This window comes from Schistocerca piceifrons, chromosome 1 (genome assembly GCF_021461385.2).
Source record: "Schistocerca piceifrons isolate TAMUIC-IGC-003096 chromosome 1, iqSchPice1.1, whole genome shotgun sequence".
Taxonomy (NCBI): Eukaryota; Metazoa; Arthropoda; class Insecta; order Orthoptera; family Acrididae; genus Schistocerca; species Schistocerca piceifrons.
In genome coordinates, this window is record NC_060138.1 from 402,462,819 (window position 1) to 402,484,937 (window position 22,119).

At 43.6% G+C, this 22,119-nt stretch overlaps 1 protein-coding gene across 1 annotated transcript in view; it reads right to left on the reverse strand.

Annotated features, from left to right (window-relative positions):
• LOC124729666 (synaptotagmin-14) overlaps positions 1-22,119 on the reverse strand; it is a 609,333-nt gene that overhangs the window by 323,961 nt on the left and 263,253 nt on the right. The window lies entirely within an intron of this gene.

Below are 22,119 nucleotides of genomic sequence, written 5' to 3' on the forward strand. Positions count from 1 at the left end.
CCCTGAAGAGAGACATTCGTAGTCTTCGTTTTGTTTCGGACGAAGAGGTGCACGCCTGGGTGCCATGGTATTTCCATGAAGGCATTAACCATCTTGTCTCAAAGTGCGATAAATGTATTAACAGTTATGACAATACCAGTTTACCCACTGTTTTCCCATGTGCCTCGTTTTCATTGCCTTGGCCCGTGTACAATACAGAAAAAAATGGAAATGTCGTGTGGCTAGGGCCTCCCGTCGAGTGGACCGTTCGCCTGGTGAATTTCGAGTTGGCGTCACTTCGGTGACATGCGTGTCGATGGGGATGAGATGATGATAAGAACAACACAACACCCAGTCCCTGAGAGGAGAAAATCTCCGACCCAGCCGGGAATCGAACCCGGGCTGTTAGGTATGACACTCCGTCGCACTGACCACTCAGCTACCAGGGGCGGACACAGAAGAAAAAACTGACCGCAACACGGTGGCTGGCTAGGGCGAGGATCTTCGGCCGGCCCACCTCAGGCAGCTACAGTTTAGGTGGATATTAGTGATTGTGGTGAAAGGCCTGACCAGTCGGTTACGTGTGGAGTTCTCCTACCGACAGAGGCTGGCTTTTGTGGGGCAGCGAGCAGTCAGCCAGCCAGCCGGCCGTGCTGCGAGGCGGCGCCGACCCTGGCCGTGGGCAATTTATAGCCCCGCGCGCACCGCGCCGTGTTTTAACCCGGAGGGCGGAGACCCAAGTGGCGGCGCGGTCCAGCGCTCCTCTCCATTCACCCCGTCCAGTCCACGGCAACGGCTGCCCACGTCTACATCTACCGGGTGTAAAAGCGATAACAGGTACGGGTGAAAGTATAACAGAGGCAAAAACATTCCGCTGAACACTGGTCTGCGAAAGTTCACTTTGAGAGGGAGTTGTGAACGTGTTGTTACGAGGCGGGACTAACTTCAGTATGAAACATTATCCTACTGAGTGCAAATGTATTTGAGATGTAAACTTTTAGAACAGATTTTCATCTATCTGGGTTCAAATTGCATCAATGGGCTACCCAATAATACATGTTACTGTTGTTGTTGTGGTCTTCAGTCCAGAGACTGGTTTGATGCAGCTCTCCATGCTACTCTATCCTGTGCAAGCTTCATCATCTCCCAGTACCTACTGCAATCCACATCCTTCTGAATCTGTTTAGCGTATTCATCTCTTGGTCTCCCTCTACGATTTTTACCCTCCACGCTGCCCTCCAATACTAAACTGGTGATCCCTTGATGCCTCAGAATATGCCCTACAAACTGATCCCTTCTTCTAGTCAAGTTGTGCCACAAATTTCTCTTCTCCCCAATTCTATTCGAAACCTCCTCATTAGTTACCCGATCTATCCATCTAATCTTCAGCATTCTTCTGTAGCACAACATTTCGAAAGCTTCTATTCTCTTCTTCTCTAAACTATTTATCGTCCACGTTTCACTTCCATTCATGGCTACACTCCATACAAATACTTTCAGAAATGACTTCCTGACACTTAAATCTATACTCGATGTTAACAAATTTCTCTTCTTTAGAAACGCTTTCCTTGCCATTGCCAGTCTACATTTTATATCCTCTCTACTTAGACCATCATCAGTTATTTTGCTCCCCAAATAGCAAAACTCGTTTACTACTTTAAGTGTCTCATTTCCTAATCTAATTTCCGCAGCATCATCCGATTTAATTCGACTACATTCCATTATCTTCGTTTTGCTTTTGTTGATGTTCGTCTTATATCCTCCTTTCAAGGTACTGCCCATTCCGTTCAGCTGCTCTTCCAGGTCCTTTGCTGTCTCTGACAGAATTACAATGTCATCGGCGAACCTCAAAGTTTTTATTTCTTCTTCATGGATTTTAATTCCTACTCCGAATTTTTCTTTTGTTTCTATTTACTGTAAAGTCTACCTGTCGTCTTCGTATTTGGATGCAATACTACATTTGTCTCTGCAGTTCGTTACGAATTCTTTCAAATGTCCCCAGATCATCTCATGAAGCTTGACAAGACTGTAAAATTCGCTGCCCCATTTCTTCAACCACATCGACAGGAGTCCTGTACAATTATCTTATGAGATCGCCGCAGAAAGAAAAATCTAGAGTACTGATGCCAGGTGATCTTGCAGGTCAAGCTAAGCACGCATCTTGGAATATACTAGATCGTTATATGTCCCCATACGGCAGAAGATAAATGTGCGCAACCACACCTAGTGTAGGCTGCATACATCATAGGACGCTGAAACATTGTACATATGTTAATTAATCGGCACGCCCGCTGAGTATCCTAAAAAAATAATAGTTTCACTTTCTGCCACCAGGTGAAGAGATAGCTCGGTAAGCAGTCAGAATGCGGTGTCAGTGCAGTAAAACGGCAGAAACGATCAAACACGTGGTTCTGGCGCGTCTATTAGGGTAGGTTCACAAACTACAACATGTGTTTAGTATGATCTCTCGATTCAACAACATGTTGCATCCGTAACGTTCGTAACACGGCATGGTGGACAGTTGCCGACAGTATATCCGGTGTAATTAGAGTAATATGTCGTCTGCTATCCTTCAATCAGTAAGAGCCCAGATAAATTCGTGATAGACACGATCTTTCACATATTCCCAAAACCCGAAGTCACACTTATTTAGGTCGGAGGATCTGGAAGGTCATACATCTTGATATTCATTAGAGGTGATTTAATCATCACCAAAGCTTTCTCGAACAAATCTTTCACCTGAAAAGCGACATGTGGTACCGCCCCATCTTGCATGAAAATAGTGGTGTGGACACAGCTGCAGTCTTGCAAAGCTGGAATTACATGTTGCACAAGGACGTCCTTATAATCTTTAGATAGCATTGTACACCGACAGACCCGCGAGGTGTCATCTCCTCGAGGAAAAACGGAACGAGAATGAAGGAGGTTGTGAAATCACATCACACAGTCACATAAGTTGCAGTGGATGTTCCTGCACAACATGTGGCTGGTTGGAACCCTATATGAGAAATTTCTGTCCATTCACGGCTCCGTGCAGAGTAAAATGTGTCTCGTCCTTCCAAAGAATACTCCCCAGTTACATGTCATCCATTTCCACTCGTACCAAAAAACGAAGGGCAAAGTCACGGCGTTGTATCTTATCTTGGGGCTTAATTTCATGCAAATTCTGAATATTGTAGGGGTACCTGTGTAAAATTCGCCATAAAATCTTTTGAACTGTTGACCAGGCGACAAACAGTTCCCGTGACACAGCTCGAGCACTGGCTGCAGAATTTGGGGCGTGTGCTGCACGATCGGCTGCAGGTACGGAACTTCAACAACTGCCATGGGAATGGGCCTCCTCCCTCTCCCTACTGCACCACCCAATTCTCTCGTTTCTTCAGATTTCCTGATCATGATCATGTTCTTTGGCCCACTTACTGACATGGGGCCTAATCTAAGTCCTCGCTCCAGTAGGGCGATATTCTCGCAATGCAGCACTACCATTGCAGCCGTTCCGAGAAAACAACTTTATCGGCAGTGCACCCTGTTTCTTCTCAGTAGCCATTGGGTTCTGTACGGAAAACTTCAATCTTCTTAATCTTTTACACCAACAGTCACTTCACAAGATGAATCGGTACCCCCACCGTTTTCATTCATGGCTATAGTGGCGGAAGAATGACCATTTGTGCACCTCTGTGAGCGTTGTTGTTTGTCTAATCTTTTCTGAACGATTTCACGGTGTAGACACGTATCCCTAAATTCTGTCCTGAGATACGATTCACGCTGTTTTCTAGGCAGATCTTCGCAAGATATACGTCCTCGTTCCTCCAGTGTCCGCCAGCTAAGGTATTTCTACATTTCTGTTACACTCCGTCGTCAGTCAATCAAGCCATCGGCCGTTCGCACGGCACTTCTTTTTAGTAGCTAGATCTTCCTGTAAGTCGGACCTGCTTTGGGTCCCATTTCCTTAGGTAATACTGAAGCAGAGACCGCACAAGTGTTTCCAATTAACCTAATAATCAACCGTAGCCTGTCACTTGCTTGACCTCCTACATCGTTGTTCCATTTCATGACTCTATACAATGTTAATGCCAGATACCTGTATGTTCTTATTACGAATATCATCTTGGAGATATGGCACGTCTATGCAACTAAATAAATATCTGTTTCTCTTTATGTTATACGTGTTTCACTTCTTTTTATTTTTAAAGCATCCTCAGTGGCCTGCAATACACATTTATTGAATGCATGCAATAAATGTCCGAGGCAAGTTTGTATTTCGTAACAAAAAGTTTTTTTACAGTATTGGTTTGTTAGCCCGATGCCCAACCCTCCTTCTTTATCCGGGTTTGGGACCGGCAGTGGCTGTTGCAAGGCAACTGACCCCAGTCCCAGTTCAAATACTTGGGATCTTGGTTTACCACAGACAACAACATAAAAATGGACATCAAGGAAAGAATAGCAGTGGGAATGAAATGCATGGATTCTCTCAGAGAGACGCTCGGCTCTAAATCGATCTCAGTGAACACTAAGATGAAAGTCTACAACACAGTGATATGCCCAGCAGTAATGTACGGTTCAGAAACATGGAGCATGACCGAGCGAGAAAGGGTAAAACTATTAATATTTGAAAAAAAGAGTAATGAGGAAGGTATGGGAACCAGTTTTAGATAACGGAGAATGGAAGTGGAGGAAAAACGAGGAAATCTACCTTCTGATGCGACAACCAACTATCCTACAGAAGATAAAGATCAAAAGAATACAATGGATGGGCCATGTAGCCCGTATGCCAGATGGAAGACAGCCGAAGATGGCACTAGCGGGGAAACGAAATACCAAACGCTCCATTGGACGGCCAAGGCAGCGCTGGATGGACGACCTGGCGAAGGACCTAGCAGCCCCGGGAACTGAAGACACCTGGAGGAACCGGGCACAAAACAGGAAGGAATGGAGGCAGCTTGTGGAACCTGCGCGTGCTCTGCAGGGCCTGTGATCACTGAATATCTATCTATCTATACAATAAATGCGATCCAGACATATTACTACACTGTCTGTAAAGAAGTGGAACATCCAGAACACATTGTCGGCTGTCAATGTAACTTCGTACACGTGCACACCGTCGGCGAGTATGTAAATGGTTAGAAGTGCAATTCTTTGTGGAAGGTAGGACGGCCAGCTGAGTGCATTAGTGTTGCTCCTATTCAGTACTGGTAGGGTTTGTAAAGAGTGAACAAAGTCGTATGTTGAGCGATCACTGTCAAGGACACGCAAATTCTGCATAATTCTGTGAAACAGCGTTATCAGCACCTGTCTGAGTTTTGAGGGGATCTCATTGTGGGTCTCCATTAGCCGGCTGGTGGAATCGTGCAATTTCCACATTTTCGAGAGAATCGGGTATGACAGTTGTCCCCCGACTTCGTATAGCCACACAACTTGATAACTTTTACACTCGGAATACAGTTTTCACTATTTTATCATTTGCCCCGTAATAGTATATGCCAAATACAAGTATGTCTGAAAGGTATAATATAAATAGTTATTTAGTCTTAAGTTAGGTCAGCGAATGAATAACATTAATAATCATTTTATGCATGGAATTTTTCAATTTTATCTTTAATTCAGTAACTTGAGCATGCAAACAAAAATAATATAATATTGTTCAATCATTCATTGTTTTCTTCAGATTTTCGAGGTATTTGGCGGTGCTTAATTAGTGTAATTATCGTTTCAGCAGATCATATTTTTTGTAATAATGCCTTGTATAACATAAGCATGATTCCAAGTCCCAATTGTACTCGTATCATTATCACACTTTTAGTACTTCGGTAGAGTTTCTCGTAGAATTTCGTCAGGCTTTGCAGAGTTTCTCACGAAATAAAATTTCTGGAGCAGTATTGCCAATAAAGCCAACGTCACAGTAGTCGTGTTTTAGCCCTGGTGCTTCCACAGTTGTCGAAACCAGTAACGTGAAAACGTACAAACTCAACTTCATGTTTAAAAATCCGACAAAAATTCGTAATATTTCATGTTGTCACTCATAGAACACGTCTCGGCCGACATAAACCGTCACTTCTTTCCTGTGTTGACGGTGATGACGATAATTCAGCCATAGAAAGAACGCCTCGGTGGCTGAGTTATTTCCGATACTCCCATTTCAAAGGCATGTTACCGCTGGAGGTGGCTTATGCTAGACACGTAATACGAAGAAGCTGGTTTCAGATCATTCATCATTCAGCGTCGAATTATTTCGCAGTTTCCTTAAACTATTGGAAACAAATGTTAGATAGGTGCTTCGATTAGGCGGTGACAGACACTATTAGAACCGATCACTGAGTAAATTTTCATGAAGCTCTCACAGCTGACGGGAGCTTAGAGTAAAAAAGGGGCGGAGTGCACTTTTATTATTTCCCAGCATCAGCTATTTCGTGTCTGGGGTTGCTATAATGCTTGTATGGAGAGCCCACAACACATAAATTGGTATGTTTAGAACACTGGCATGTTCTAAACATGAACGGATAAATAAATCATAGTAGTATCAAGTTTCATGATGATGTGTATTCCTTGTTGCACGTGCCAGTAATAAAAATACAACATAGAAATATCGTGATTTATCTATTTTAGTGCTGTAAAGGCGGTATAGCAACATTCCGACTAAAATTTTCGTGTATCATTGATACAAATGAGGTAACGTTCATGTTAAACTTTATTTTTTAAAACATCAAATTGATTTTTCTAATGAATAGTGATATTTTTTCCAGGGGAATGAGCAGTCATCCATGAATGTCAATAAATTGATGGTTTGTTAACGTTTCCCTTTTTGTTCTTGTCCAGGAGATGGAACGGTAGCTAATGGAAGACACATAATTGTAGAAAAGACCGGTCACACCTTGGTTTAATTTGCAGAGCCATTAGATAACCCCGCAGGTTGCTTACGCACTTAGGAGAGGTTGGAGTGGATATTAGGATTCTGTCTGTGGCGCTGTGGGCTTCGATAATTACTGAGCGACAAAGTTCCGTTGTAATATATCGTACGTTGCCTTTGCAAAACGACTGTTGATTTCTTGCCTAGTCCTTGTCCAACGCAGGCGTAAGCTCCATCTCTAAAGACTTCCATGAGGACGAAACAGTAAATCTCTCGGATAAGGACTGTCAAAATTTTGTGAATCGTGGCTCGACTTTAAAAACCAAAATTTAATAGATATGAGTCGATGTTTAAAAATACTAGGGGATTCCATTTCAACACATAATTTCATGCGGCTCTGTCGGCTGTGAAGAAAGAGGCAAACGTCTTTTGCCTTTTTTAGGTAGAAAACGTAATTTGGTACATGCAATACTTCTCAAATCTGGCGTCATGTTTTGTATTCGCTGCAAAAATCAGCTTTGTTTTTACTTCACCAGAAGATAACGCATTAAAAAAGTAGCATGCTGGAGGCTACCGAGCAGATGTCGTGCGAATATTGGTTCAGTTTGTAAGAGATCCTTTTCGGGTTGAATGCGAGGGCTGCATCCTTGGTTACTGTGAACTCCAGAGCCTGTTCGCAGTATTCGGGGGGAAGAAGCTTTGTCCAAGATACAGGTGATGAGTCGGTCTTTCTGTAGTCCTCCTAAATGTTCGGGGCCTACTATGCTGATTCCTGGGGCGAATAATTTTTCCTTGATTGAAAATGTTTCCCAGCACTTTCTTGGAAATAAAGTTTTGCAAAGTCCTACAGAAAGCAGCACTGTACAAAGCAGGGTCAACAGCGTGAGCCGGAAGTGATCAATGACTCTGCCTGCATTCTGCTCAACAGTTTCGAGAAGCTGCTTGGAGTTCGCGAAATGGAGAAGGTGAGCAGCCCTGGGCAGTGCTGGAATCAAGTCGTTAGAGGTGTAACAAGTGAGTAGAGCATCCTGTGGGGTGGGGGTGTTATTTTAAGTGTTGCGTGTGTGACGTCTATAGAAAGTGACCATTTAAGTTATTCTGCTGGCAAGAAAGCCTATAGGAATTTGAAAGTACTCTCCCAGACATGGGACTAGTCGCTTTCCGGTGTTCTCGTTGAGTGTTGCGGTTTACTGAGCGAATACGTACTCGATAAACACAAGCGTCATATTAGAATGTAGGGCCAGTGGCTAAATGGAGATGCATTTGATTAAAGCGATAGACTTTGCGATGGCTTCCTGGATTGCATTTGGTCCAGTGGAGAGTTCAAGAGGGGGGCTTTCATAGGTCTTTTTCAGTTTTTTACTTTAAGCAGTAATCTTGAGCTGGCCACTGTGGTCGAGCGGTTCTGCTACGGTAGCAGTTTCGAATCCTACCTCGGGCATGGATGTGTGGCATGTCTGTAGGTCAGTTAGGTTTAAGTAGTTCTAAGTCTAGGGGACTGATGACCTCAGATGTTAAGTCCCATAGTGCCTAGAGCCATTTGAACCATTTTTTAGTAATCTTGATTTGTTTACAGAGGAGATCACCGTGGGAATTGCTGGAAACCATATGGAAACGGAGCAGTGACTACGCGCTGTATGTATTTTAATCTGATAGTCGGCTCTGAGAGTCTTTTTAGAAATAATAGGATTGCCATAGGGCACTTGGTAGGGATATCGGAGTAGTGGCAATTCTAATTCCGCCTTGCGGTTCAAAGTGAGGCTGGCGAACCTTAGTTATAGTGATTTATGGTTCGGCAACGCAGAGGATCAATCAGGGTCCGCCAGTGAATGTTTCCGAGTAAATCTGCCGACCCGTATGTCGCATGATTTGTCCCGCACTCTGCCCTCCGCTAAGAGTTCATGCATTCTGGCTCCGCCGCCAGCGGTACTCTGCGCGACGACACGGAAGCTCCGAAACTCCGAAGAAGTGACGGTAGAATGTTACGCATTCACCACATTTAAAAAAAAAAAAAAAAGAAAAAAAGACCAGCAACTCGCCTATAAATTTGAACACTTCATTGCTTCAGTAGTCATCGTTATGCTGAATGTACTATGCCCTTATTTTTCTATGACTGAAAATCCGGCTCATCCTAGTAGTTAATAGGGAACCTGCAGTCTAGCCATAGAACAACACAAATTTGACGTGAAGACGTTTATTCGCTCGTCGGTCGAACTTCTCTGTCAGACAAAATACTGTCAGAACTGAGACGCTAATAACTGCGGCACTATTAACGCATAAACAACGGTTGTGCCCACAACGGATAGACGATGACATTATGTGCTTTCGAGCAGTATTTGTTTCGCCTTCGACGTCATAGTATCAGCGTAGGTGCGTGTTCGTGGTTGTTACGAATTACCTTTGTGTAAAGTTACAAGCTTGTGTAGCGTGGAAACGTTTTTAGCGGAGTCAATGCTTCGGGTGTCATTGTGATGAGCTTGTGGAACACTAGTAGGAACCAAGGCAATAAAAATAATCAGCGAAAATCGGTATTAAATTGAAAATTACAAAAAATGAAAGATTTTATCTCATAACTCGTAAACATGCAGGTCTGACGAGATCTCGCGTTGGAAAGATTCTAAGAAGCCTAGAAAGTCCAGTGCCGAGTGAATGCGAGAGGTACGGCAAGGTATGACAGCGTCGAAAAGGAATCGGGCATACAGAAAAAAAAAAAAAAAAAAAAAAAAAAAAAAAAAAAAAAAAAAACTTCACTCCTCCCGAACAGGCCATGAAGGCCCAAAGGTACCGACCGGCCGCCGCGTCATCCTCAGCCCACAGGCGTCACAGGATGCGGATATGGAGGGGCATGTGGTCAGCACACCGCTCTCCCAGCCGAATGTCGGTACTTCTCCACTAAGTAGCTCCTCAGATTGCCTCACATAGGGTGAGTGCACCCCGCTTGCCAACAGCGCTCAGCAGACCGGATGGTCACCCAGCCAAGCGCTTAACTTCGGTGATCTGACGGGAACCGATGATACCATTGCGGCAAGGCCGTTGGCATACAGTCAAAACTTGTCATTTATGTGTTCTGTAACCATTACACTAATTCTTTATAATCATTGTTTGAAAGGAATTGATAACTAGGTTACGTATTAATACGAAACACTTATTACGATTTTATCCCAAAGTTTTTACGAAAAATCTACGTCACTTACCCGAACAGTGCATACAGATTTTCTTCCCACGTGCACAGAAATTTTCCAGTGGCGAAAGTAACAAAAGAAGTTCAGGCTTTAACCTTTCGTCGAGGATGCGATACGTAGAAAGAATCCATAAGCCTGTATTTATAAGGATGGAGTAGGTAATCAACTGCCTTTCTTTGAAAATACGAACAATTTGATTCTGTGACGCTTTTCTTTAGAATTTTTCAGTTCAAATGGCAACGTGATTTGACTTTGTAATCATCGAAATTCCTTATTCTTATCCTGCGTATTATTTTGATTCTGCTTGTAGGACTCTATTTACGAACATTTGATCTACTTATCCCATGTCTATATTACAGAAAGTATTATATTTTTTATCCACGCCTGGTGTTTTGTGTAGTCGTTTGGAGTTTGTATTTCGCAATTACACTTAGAAGTCCTCAATTCCGTCATAGTTATGGCTGCAGCATTTAACGTCGTCTCGTAATTCCTTACATTTATGAAACTGACATATGAATTCTAATGCAGACTGATTTTTGCCCTGAGTAACGGAGATAAAGGATTCTTAGGTCTTTACCTCTTAATGATGTACAAAATCAACTTTCTTTTAACAACTGGAAAGAGTTCATTTGACTGACCTATTGTAACGATTTTTCTTCTTTTTGTTTCAATTTCAACCGTAATTAACTTTTCTTTTCGAACGCCAGAGACTACTCATACTGGAGGGGACCAGGGGCAATGTCGTGGTTCCCTCAGCCTAGTTACGCCCTCGCATAACAGCGTAAGCGAATTTTCAATCGTCCACCTTAAGGACAGACGTAGAGCAAACTGCAATCTTGTACTTTAACATATACACTGAAGAGCCAAAGAAACTGTTACACCTGCCTAATATCGTGTAGAGCCCCCGCGAGCACCCAGGAGTGCCGCAACACGACGTGACATGGACGCGATTAATGTCTAAAATAGTGCTGGAGGGAATGGACACCATGAATCCTGCAGGGCTGTCCATAAATCCGTAAGGGTACGAGAGGGTGGAGATATCTTCTGAACAGAACTTTGCAAGGCATCCCAGATATGCTCAACAACGTTCATGTCTGGGGAGGTTGGTGCCAGCGGAAGTATTTAAACTCAGAAGAGTGTTCCTGGAGTCACTCTGTAGCAATTTTGGACGTGGCGCACTGTCCTACTGGTGGCGCACTGTTCTGCTGGAGTTGCCCAAGTCCGGCGGAATGCACGATGGACATGAATGGATGCAGGTGATCAGACACCATGCTTACGTACGTGTCGCTGTCAGAGTCGTATCTAGACATATCAGGGTTCCCATGTCCCTCCAACTGCACACGCCCCACACCATTACAGAGTCTCAACCAGCTTGAACAGTTTCCTGCTGACATGCAGTGTCCATGGACTCGTGAGATTGTCTCCATACCCGTACACGTCCATCCGATCCATACAATTTGAAACGAGACTCATCCGACCAAGCAACATGTTTCGAGTCATCAACAGTCCAATGTCGGTGTTGACGGGCCCAGGCAAGGCGTAAAGCTTAGTGTCGTGCAGTCATCAAAGGTACACGATTGGGCCATCGGCTGCAAAAGCCCATATCGACGTTGTTTCGCTGAATGGTTCGCACGCTGACATTTTTTGATGGCCGAGCATTGAAATCTGCAGCAATCTGCGGAAGGGTTGCACTTCTGTCACGTTGAACGATTCTCTTCAGTCGTAGTTGGTCCCGTTGTTGCAGGATCTTTTTCCGGCCGCAGCGATGTCGGAGATTTGATGTTTTAGCGGATTCCTGATATTCATGGTACACTCGTGAAATGGTCGTACGAGAAAATCCCCACTTCATTGCTACCTCGGAGATGCTGTGTCCCATTACTCGTGCGCCTACTATAACACCACGTTCAAACTCATTGAAATCTTGATAACCTGCCATTGTAGCAGCAGTAACCGATCTAATAAATGTGCCGGGCACTCGATGTCTTATATAGGCGTTTGCCGACCGCAGCGACGTATTCTGCCTGTTTACATATCTCTGTATTTGAATACGCTTGCCTATTCCAGTTTCTTTGGCGCTTCCCTGTATATCTCCAGAAATATTACAGCTAAAATAATAAAATGTGCGATATTATGTACAACGTAATGCTTGATATTCTGTGCAATTTTTATCTGAAAATGCGCATCAACATACATTTTATAAGGATCTGAATTTTTAATTGCCATTGTTACTATAATGTACCTTTTCTCGTGAACGAATCAAACAATAAAACTGGAATTTCAAAGCTTACATCTGCATAAGAGACTAATAAAACGTGTGGAACAGATTTTTATTTAAAGTAATACTTGCTTTGAAGTTAATTTTCCAGTTTTGTACTACTTGGGACTGCTACCGAGTGAAGTCGCGCAGTGTTTAGCACACTGGACTCGCATTCGGGAGGACGACAGTTCAATCCCGCGTCCGGCCATCCTGATTTAGGTTTTCCGTGATTTCCCTAAATCTCTCCAGGCAAATGCTGGGCTGGTTCCTTTGAAAGGGCGCGGACAACTGCCTTACCCATCCTTCCCTAATCCCATGAGACCGATGACCTCGCTGTTTGGTCTCTTCCCCCAAACAACTCCTCCCTTCCCGGGACTGCTCTATTTTTCTAAAATTTTAAAGGAAAACTTTTCTCAGAGAAAGGATAATAGAAAAGTGCTGCATAGGTTTATTGAGTAATTAATTCTTAAGAACGATGCCAAACTTGTGGATGTTAGCTTTGGTAGTTCCTGAGAAAAGATACATTATAGCTCAAAAAAGTCAATTTATGCCAATTCACAATATTGCTATACCTATAGTGACTAATGCTGCCCATATCCGTAATCTTTATTCTCTTCCTCGGCTTCCTGGAATAATATCTTCCCATGGTTCCTTTGCCTAACCGACTTCTGCATTTTTTCTTCTGCGGTCTGAGCTTCCTCGAGTCGCGCTTCATGAAAGCTTCTGAGTATCTTCAGCGTTAATGTACCGGGATGGAAGCCTAGTCGCTGCTACCTCGACAGGCATCGCATGCAGCTATCTATACAACAACTGAGGACACAAAATCTGTTTTTGGACAGTGCAGCCATATAAGGTGACTGCAGCTCTCATTTGAATTCTGTGAAGCAAAATAACACAGGGCAGGTAAAGAAATGAGGAACAGAATAGCGCAGGCAAAGAAGGTATTAAATCCATTGGAAAACTCGTCTTTGGCGCTGTAAACAGCGTCATTAATTCCTTCACTAATTTTCTTCTCTAGTGGACGCAATGGCTTTGTCGAAAATTGTTCTTCACACTTAGGAGCAGCATCTGTACCACTGTGATTTAAGTTTACTGTTCCTTTACACGTGAAATTCGACATTTCCTCGTTCTTTTGAAAATACGCCCAATTTTATGATCTATTTTGAGCAAAAGAGATTGATATATGCAAAACTAAAAACAGAAATAAGTTTGTAGCACGTTCCATCAAAAAAAGAAGCCATGTTGTAAACAATGGAAGAAGCGAAGGTAATCTTTTCTCACAGCCTTCTAGACTCATCTGCAGTGTGAACGAAAAATGTGGGCGGAAAAAATTTCTAGCGTAGAGAAAGTGTGGATCACAGCATTGGAGGAAGGCACCCAAACAAACTTTTTTAAAACATATTTCTAGCCAGAATTCGATTATGAAACATTGTCTAATAATTCTTAAAGGATCAATCTAATAAATAACGCAATAAAATTTTTTGAATGTTTCGCAATTTTTGCCCTATATCTGCCCGTAAATTGTATTTGTTTTATTTTATTTATTTATTTTTTTGCTCTAGTGCTTTTACCATTTATGTGACGTACAGGAAAAAAAGGTGCAATATTGAGTCAAAAAAATATGTATGGATAGTAAGGGCATCAGGGTCGAATTTTCCGTCACAATAGTGTTGGCGTCCAGTTACAGGTCCGTTATACGATACGTGGGTCGTATTTCGTCATCAGAGTGAAAGCCGTTATATAAATGGGGAAATAAATCGATAGCAACGGTACGCGAGAGCAGCGCCCAGGCGGACTCTGTACTCTGGGAAAAAGCAGGGTGGAGGGGGAGGGGCGATTCCAAGCGTAGAGGAGGAGGAGGCGGCGGGGGTGGCGGTGGCGGCGGCGCGGGGCGGCGCCCACCCCCGCAGCGCGGGCGGTTCCAAAGAGGCGGCGGCGCCACGCCCCGCGCTGTCGTAGCCGGCGGCCGGCGTATCTCTGCACACACGTCCGTGCTCTGCAAACCACCCTGAAGTGCGTGGCAGGGGGTGCTTGCTACTGCACCACCTAATAAGGGTTCCGTTTCCATCCATTCACATAAGGAACGCGGGATGAATGATTCATTAAATGCCTCTGGGTATCCTGCCATTCCGCTAAAATTGTCTTCTTAGATTCCTCACTTAACACTGGTTCTTGAAACTTTGTACACTTTCTGATATGTATCCAGACATCACTACACGTTTACAGAGAGATACTCAGACTGAATTTCGCCCATCAAATCTTTTGGGTAGCTTTGATCTTTTTCTTTCTCTCTGCAGTACTTCTCTCGTGAGCCACTGAGCAAACTGGATGCAGTTAGACACCTTAGCTCGAGTTGCCCACTTAATATAATTGACGTACAGAATATAATAATGTACCCCTTATCAGGACCAGTAGCAGATGCTGATATACACTACTTGGCATTAAAATTGCTACACCACGAAGATGACGTGCTACACACGCGAAATTTAACCGACAGGAAGAAGATGCTGTGATATGCAAATTATTAGCTTTTCAGAGCATTCACACAAGCCTGGCGCCGGTGGCGACACCTAGAACGTGCTGACATGAGGAAAGTTTCCAACCGATTTCTCATTCACAAACAGCAGTTGACCGGCGTTGCCTGGTGAAACGTTGTTATGATGCCTCGTGTAAGGAGACGAAATGCGTACCGTCACGTTTCCGACTTTGATAAAGGTCGGATTGTAGCCTAGCGCGATTGCGGTTTATCGTATCGCGACATTGCTGCTCGCGTTGGTCGAGATCCAATGACTGTTAGCAGAATATGGAATCGGTGGGTTCAGGAGGGTAATACGGAACGCCGTGCTGGATCCCAACGGCCTCGTATCACTAGCAGTCGAGATGACAGGCATCTTATCCCTGGCTGTAACGGATCGTGCAGCCACGTGTCGATCCCTGAGTCAATAGATGGGGACGTTTGCAAGACAACAACCATCTGCGCTAACAGTTCGACGACGATTGCAGCAGCATGGACTATCAGCTCGGAGACCATGGCTGCGGTTACCCTTGATGCTGCATCACAGACAAGAGCGCCTGCGATGGTGTAATCAACGACTAACCTGGGTGCACGAATGGCAAAACGTCATTTTTTTCGGATGAATCCAGGTTCTGTTTACAGCATCATGATGGTCGCATCCGTGTTTGGCGACATCGCGGTGAACGCACATTGGAAGCGTGTATTCGTCATCGCCATACTGGCGTATCACCCGCCGTGATGGTATGGGGTGCCATTGGTTACACGTCTCGGTCAGCTCTTGTTAGCATTAACGGCACTTTGAACAATGGACGTTACATTTCAGATGTGTTACGACCCGTGGCTCTACCCTCCATTCGATCCCTGCGAAACCCTACATTTCAGCAGGATAATGCACGACCGCATGTTGCAGGTCCTGTACGGACCTTTCTGGATACAGAAAATGTTCGACTGCTGCCCTGGCCAGCACATTCTCCAGATGTCTCACCAACTGAAAACGTCTGGTCAATGGTGGCCGAGCAACTGGCTCTTCAAACTACGCCAGTCACTACTCTTGATGAACTGTAGTATCGTGTTGAAGCTGCATGGGCAGCTGTACCTATGCACGCCATCGAAGCTCTGTTTGACTCAATGCCCAGGCGGATCAAGGTCGTTATTACTGCGAGAGGTGGTTGTTCTGGGTACTGATTTCTCAGGATCTATGCACCCAAATTGCGTGAAAATGTAAGCACATGTCAGTTCTAGTATAATATATTTGTGCAATGAATACCCGTTTATCATCTGCATTTCTTCCTTGTGTAGCAATTTTAATGGCCAGTAGTGTAAATTTTTACTTTAAAGGGAATTATTAATGAAAAGGTTAAAGAATCATGTATTGCTTGCTTGTAACCTTGATCATTGTCTAAGCACTCACTCACGTTTTATTCTTGCAAAAATGTTCTTTAAAGTATGTTATGTAGCAGCGTGTACTCATAATGAGGCAGCTTACGACATCTGTTAAGAAAGCACGCCTCTCAGCAAAGGTAATGCCATTTAGATATTGTTTGAGAGGACCTGCAGTTAATTTTTACACGAAGTCCTCTACACGGATCACAAACTTAGAGATCAATGTTTCAGCTGATATATTTAGATAATCATATGATTATATTTTTATTTCTCTCTTTGCACGCTGTATGCTTCACCGACACTCTTAATGCGATAGTGTAGGTCGGCTTTTCGGGATAGTTGGCATCGATCTGACACTTCAGGTCTCGAAGATTTTTCGTCCAAGACAACATACTGCATCCTCTCTACCAAGAAATCCTCACACCAATCACAAAAGTTGTTTTATAGTGCATGTACCTCTATTAATGTACTTTGCTGTGGTATCGAGTCACATGCATTGCGGAGGTCAGGAAGGACTGCAGCTACCTTAATACCTCGATCTGAGGCTTTCAGGATGACAAGTCAGCAAAACGTCAGTTTGCTTTCTCAACACTGGTGTTTTCTATGTACTTGCTGACTGGCATGGAGGAGGTTATTCGGTTGGAGGACAGTATGTCTGCTAAGATTTTGCAATATATGAATGTTAAGTAGACTGGAGCGTAGTCTCGTGAATCACTTCTACTATCCTTCTTGTATACGTATGTGACCTGTGCTTCCTTCCTATCACTAATCACGGTTCTTTGTTCGAGAGATTTACGATATCTTATGGTTAAAAGAGGGACTGACTCAGCAGCTAATTCTATGTACTCTCTGTTAGGGATTCCGCAGGAACCTGGAGCAACGTTCAGTTTTAGCGATTTCAACCGCCACTCGACGTCACACCTACGTATATCGTTCATCTCTGCAGTGGTGTGAGGATTAAACTGTGACAACACTCACAGATTTTACCTTTTTAAAGAAACATTTGTAAACTGTGTTCAGTATTTCTACTTTTGCTTTGGTGCCCTGAACTTCAGTTGGCGTTTCATCCATGAGTATGTGGACATTAACTCTGATGCCAATAACAGGCTGTACTTATAAACGAAGTTTTTTTTGCGTTTTGTTAGAACTCTTCCGCTTTCTGTTAAAGAAGTCGTTGAAGGCTCCTTACTCTGCACTTCGATAGGCAAACACATTGCATTTATCACTTTTCTGTCTGTAGCTCTGTACTTTGTTTTGCATATACTGTCCAGTAGTCGCTCTTTCTTTAGAATTTTCCTTTCAGTGGCAGTGTACCATGGAGAGTACCTACCATTAGGAATTTTTCTATTAGGTATTTACTCTGCGAAGACAGCAAAGGACTTGGAAGAGCAGTTGAACGGAAAGGACAATGTCTTGAAAGGAGGGTATAAGATGAACATCAACAAAACCAAAACGAGGATAATGGAATGTAGTCGAATTAAGTCGGGTGATGCTGCGGGAATTAGATTAGGAAATGAGACACGTAAAGTAGTAAGTGAGTTTTGTTACTTGGGGAGCAAAATAACTGATGATGGTCGAAGTAGAGAGGATATAAAATGTAGACTGGCAATGGCAAGGAAAGCGTTTCTGAAGAAGAGAAATTTGTTAACATCGAGTATTGATTTAAGTGTCAGGAAGTCGTTTCTGAAAGTATTTGTATGGAGTGTATCCATGTATGGAAGTGAAACATGGACGATAAATAGTTTAGAAAAGAAGAGAATAGAAGCTTTCGAAATGTGCTGCTACAGAAGAATGCTGAAGATTAGATGGGTAGATCATATAACTAATGAGGAGGTATTGAATAGAATTGGGGAGAAGAGGAGTTTGTGACACAACTTGACCAGAAGAAGGGATCGGTTGGTAGGAAATGTCTGAGGCATCAAGGGATCACCAATTTAGTACTGGAGGGCAGCGCGGAGGGTAAAAATCGTAGAGGGAGACCAAGAGATGAATACACTAAGCAGATTCAGAAGGATGTAGGCTGCAGTAGGTTCTGGGAGATGAAGAGGCTTGCACAGGATAGAGTAGCATGGAGAGCTGCATCAAACCAGTTTCAGGACTGAAGACCACAACAACAACAACATCTGTATTTAACAAGCAGTTTCAATGTACAAATAACTGAAACGTTTGCGCTATCAGCTGGTCGAGCATATGGATGACATTTCGTCGATAGATATTCAGCTTTCTTTTATTCCAAGAAATGTTTATTCTTACACACTCAGTTGCACATATATCGTTCATTAATCATCTTAAAATTCATAACTGGAAATAAAATCACTACACATATCTATTTAAGTAGATAACTAAAAGAAGAAACATTTAAAGACATTTAAAATTGTAATTTTACCTAAATTCTGACGAAATATGATCAGTGGAAATCTTGTAAATAAAAAAAACCAAAAGCTCTAATTAAAAGAAAAACACATGTCAGATGCCATCTAGGAGAAGGAACACAGACTCCAATGTTCAAGAATAATTTTCTAATTTATTTAAGTAGTGGGTAGTACAATCACAGGAGCACTGTGGGAAGAGACCAGTGAGATCCTAGAATGGAAAAACACCATAGACGCTCGAAGGTACAGTGTATTTACGCGAAAGTACGCAAAATGAAGTTCTGCACCCATAAGCGGATCTTTCATAGGTATAATTGTTTGAGAGTACTTCTTCATAGACAGTAACGTATCGAGTTGCTACTGTGAATGTATTTCACTCAGGTGAAGACATCCACCAAGTACATAGGCCAGAGAGGTCTGCGGATCTGATCCAAAGAGTATATTCGTGACGTAGTGGGACGACGAACTGCAGTCGCTCACCGACGACTCTCTCCGACTTGCAACATTTGTTTCTCAGGACAGGTACTTACTGTCAGTAGAGCTCTTGGGCACGTCATGCCGCGCCAACTCTACGTGGCTGTTAACGGCAGTTACTAACTGTGTTGGTGTTGTGGAATAAATACTCCGTGCTTGTCACTCTTTCTCGCAGTGAGTATCCACGGTTCCAGAATTTTTCTAATCATGTATGTTTGGGGCTAATGCAAGATGAATGTCTCATTTCTGCGTATTATCTAGCCCTCTAAGCCTTCCTACATCCCGTTCAGGAAATATACTACCATTTTTTGATAGGGCCACGTTTTGAACATTACTCGTAATGTACAATTTGTTGTTCCCGATGTGAACTGAACTTTGTTACAAATGTACCTAAGCATCACAGTCTACGAATCTCCACGACAAATATGAAAAAATAACGACACCCAAACGAAGCGAAGAAGAATAGTATCAGCACCCTAACAACAAAACATTGAAACACTCCTTAACCCCTATGTTGTGTTAATAATAACTGGCGATTGTTTGATAAATGCGCACGAAATTTTCTTATCTGTATGGAATAGCTAAAAACAAAATTATGAATTCTATAAAATAAGTAAAATATAAATTGGAGTGGTTCATTCGGTTCGAGATACCTCAATAACGTGTTTGAAGTCAGAATATGTTCTAAGATTTTACAATAGATACTGGACCGTAGTTTTGTGGATCACTTCTGCTACCCTTCTCATAGACGGATTTGGCATGTGCTTCCTTCCTGTAACTGAGCAAGGTTTTTTGTTTGAAAGATCTACGGTATCTAATAACATGTATATGACTAATGGACACTCATTAAACGACACAGGAAAAGAGAATAAGGTGGAGGGGCAATAGAGAGAAAAGAGTTTTTGACATGCTTTACTTGGTAGGAAAATAAGCACAACAGAAAAGGACTCAAGTTATATAACTTGATTCAAGTAAAAAGAACGTGAAACAAGACTGGCGATGATACCGTTAACTACAAAGTAAAACAAGCACCAAAGAGGACAGGGATGACCGTAGAAGTGTTTGTGAGACGATTTGGGACAGAGACGTGGAAGATGATAAAGGACGAACGTAATTCATACCTTTATGTGAGTGACAGATGATCTCCAGGAAATTGCAGCTCATAATAACGGTTAAATACGCTGAAAAGCCACAATATTATGATCACCTGCTAACAGCGCGCGGCCCACCTTTTGGAAAGAAACACAGTAAAGATTCTGCGTAGCATGAATTCGACAAGCGCATGATAGGTGTCCGGAGGTTCAGTTTGTAGCACTGGATGTTACGTAAAGGTTACGCTGTTCCCGTACTTTACAGACCGGTTATTTGTAGGATCGGAGCTGAAGCCCGACTGCACCTCAGATGTACTCCATCCGAGTTCCGATCAGGCAAATTTGAAGATCATCACATAAAAATGAGTTCACCATCATGCTCCTCAACCACAGCAGCACGGTCCTGGCCCTGTGACACGGACGGTCATCGTCGCCATCGGAGAATACGTCAAGCAAATGCTGCAATTATGTTCACGTACTCCTCAGCTGTTTGCTTCCTTCCGTTACTAACGCAAGTTCCACAGAAGTTCAGTTGAGTGTCAGCCATAGTGTAATATTTCTCCCACCGACCAGAGCTAGTTCATATTTCTAGTAGCTATCTGCCTGGATGACGGTGCATTTGGACACGACCATCGACCTGGTGCAACAAGAAACATGACTCGCCGACCAGACGACACGCTTCGAGTGATCCACAGTCCAATCTCGACAGTCCCGTGTCCACTGCCATAGTAACTGACAATATCGTTTGGTCGTCATGGGAACACGTAGGGCACGTCTGCTGCAGAGCCCAGTGTTCGACATTGTGCGCTGAACGGTGTGCTCTGAAGCATTTGTGCCTATACCTGGATTGTACTCTGCTCCATATCGTCATCTATCCGACTTTACAGATCGCGAAAGCCTCGGAGCTGGAAATTCTGTGATGAGGCGTCGATATCCAACACCTTATCTCCTGCTCGTGGTTTCACTGTCCTTCAACATAAATCCATAGACATACACAGTAGGAGGACAGGAACAGCCCACAAGCTTCGCCGTTTCCGAAATGATCGTTCCCAAGTGCAAGGCTATAACAATCTGCCCTGTGTCTAAGTCGCTTATGTCAGTAGATTTCACCACCTGCATCAGGTATCGCTGTCAGTGTGATTCTCCTTTTTTTTCCTTTACTGTAATTTCATGCCTCGTACGAGGCGAGCCGGCAGCGGCCTACATACGCCGCTCTTCGGCCAAAAGAAAAACAGATAGTAAACATGGAGATAGAAAAAAACATACATACATGAATGGTAAAACAGGGGACATACATAAGAAATGAAATGAAGGCGTTCGCTGAAGGCACTGGTTTTACAAGCAAGTTCAAGAGTGCACGCAAACGTAGACAAACAGTTTTACACGCGAACGAAGGAGCACACTGAAGAAAACACTGATGCACATAGACAAAGAGAACACTATAGCACATTGGCGACCATCTTTGGCACACTGAACACACTGATGAGATGGGGGGGAGGGGGTCTGCCACTGAGTGCAGGAGACAAGCAGGGGGGGAAGGAGGGGGAGGAGGGTCCACTGGGAGAGAGGAAGGGTGAGGGGAGGGGAGAGGGTAGGGTTGGGTGTGGAAGCCCAGGCAAGGGGGGGGGAAGGGGGATAACTGGGAGAGAGGAGGGGGAAGGGAGAAAGAAAGGTGATGAAGGAGAGAGGGAGCCTTGCAGGAAAAGGGGGAAGGATTAGAGCTGATAGCAGGGGTATATGGAAGGAATGTGGGCATCATCAAGAAGGGAGAGTTAGTGGAAGTCATCTTGGGCAACGGTGTGGTGAGTGTGAAGATGGAGAGCAGGTGTAATGCAAGAGTATAGGTGCGGCAGCAGGATAGGGTGGGAGAGGACAAGAGAGACAAGCGGGTAGGGAAGATCGAGTTTGCGGGAGGTGTAGAGGCTCTGTATCTGTTCGAGGAAAAGGAGGAGGCGTGGGAAAGGAATCAAGTCATAAAGGATCTGTGTGGGGGATGAGAGACGGATGCGATAGGCAAGGCGG